At 56.1% G+C, this 1,461-nt stretch overlaps 1 non-coding gene across 1 annotated transcript; it reads left to right on the top strand.

Moving 5' to 3' along the window:
• Positions 1–606: 606 nt before the first annotated feature.
• TRNAG-UCC (transfer RNA glycine (anticodon UCC)) lies at positions 607–678 on the top strand. The gene has a single exon. It is a non-coding gene; the product is annotated as a tRNA-Gly (tRNA).
• The last annotated feature ends 783 nt before the right edge of the window (positions 679–1,461 follow it).

Here is a 1,461-nt window from a genome sequence, read left to right as displayed (position 1 = left end):
TCATGCACACGTTATCAAAAGACCCCGCCCCTTGCGCTCCTGCCTACGAAGTCCGCGGATACAGTCAACCAAGCACGGCACCACAACTCAGCCTCGTAGTACAAGACAAGCAGGCTCATGGGTGGTGGCTACGGACGTCCGGCAATGCCTGGGTGGCATACGAAAAGGTACAACGACATTGTTAGAGGAGGAGGGTGCGGATGCAAAGTAAGAGGGAGTAGGGGCGGAGTGGAAGAGAATGAGACTGGGAAGGGGATTTGAGTGGGCCAGGGGTGTCGAAATCCTACGTGACGGTGGTCTGGACCCCGCAAAGCTCCTTCAATTTGCTTCCAATTTACGGGAGAATAGACATTCAGACTGTTCCACGGATCAAGAGAATACCGTGTTGGATGGCAGAATGTCGTGTGGATAGCGAGGTCCGGATGGTTGCTTTGCGGGCGTTTCGGGGTCCGCGTTGGAGATGCCATGTCACGGTACAGAAGGCTAAGCTCAAACGGTACGAATACGATGGGTTTAACGCTCGCGGTGAAAAGGGCATGATGCGATGATCCTTCGCTTGCGCCCTCATTGTACGAATAATTTGCATCGTAAAAATTGGCACAAGCAGCGTCTGTAGTCCAACGGTTAGGATAATTGCCTTCCAAGCAATAGACCCGGGTTCGACTCCCGGCAGACGCATTTCTTTGTTCACCTATTTTTTCTACCTTCATCGATGACGTACTTACACGTGTCCGCCCAGACATGTGCCGAAGTGCACACCCTGCGGCAGCCAAGCCAGACAAGCACGTAGTACGACTCTCCGCGCGATCTACGGCCCGTCCCCCGCTCACACGTGGAACCAACCACCTCGCGTCACCCTGCCTCCAGACGCTTCTCGCGTCGGACTCGCTCCACCCCGCACCAAACGTTCAACGGGAGCGTGGCGCCCGGTCAAGCATATACCGTGGGAGAGCAGAGACCAGGAGAGATCTCTACGAAGCCAACCAGCTGAAAGACCAGACCAGTAGCTAAGCTTTGCTCCCGCTGACAATCTACAACTACCAGCGTGATGGGTGGCGCTGGCTTCGTGTCCACGCTCCGGTGGCTGCGGGACACGGGCGCCGCGCTGCGCTCGCCCTACGACCTCCTCCGCGGCTGGCCCGGGCTGCTGCTCGACCACCCCGCCGTCGACGCCGTGCTCTGGGGCGTCGTTACCGCCGTCGAGTCCGTCGCGCTCGTGGGCATGGTCTGCGCCTTCTTCCTCTGCTGCGGCTGCACCTTGTAGTGAAGACTCGAGAGTCGATCCATTCCCTTTTCGCTCCAGCTTCGTCTGGATGCTTCATGTTCATGGAATGCCTCATGGTGTGCATTATGAGATCCAGAACAATATAGTAGTAGAAATATAATGGCGAATCAATGTTCATGAAACGCCTGATGCTTCTGAACTGTAGTATGATACAGCCTCCGAACAAGTACCGTCAT

The sequence above is a fragment of the Aegilops tauschii genome, chromosome 2 (assembly GCF_002575655.3).
Source record: "Aegilops tauschii subsp. strangulata cultivar AL8/78 chromosome 2, Aet v6.0, whole genome shotgun sequence".
Classification (NCBI taxonomy): Eukaryota; Viridiplantae; Streptophyta; class Magnoliopsida; order Poales; family Poaceae; genus Aegilops; species Aegilops tauschii.
Note: the sequence above shows the minus strand (reverse complement) of the source record. Positions and strands in the feature narration are given on the sequence as shown.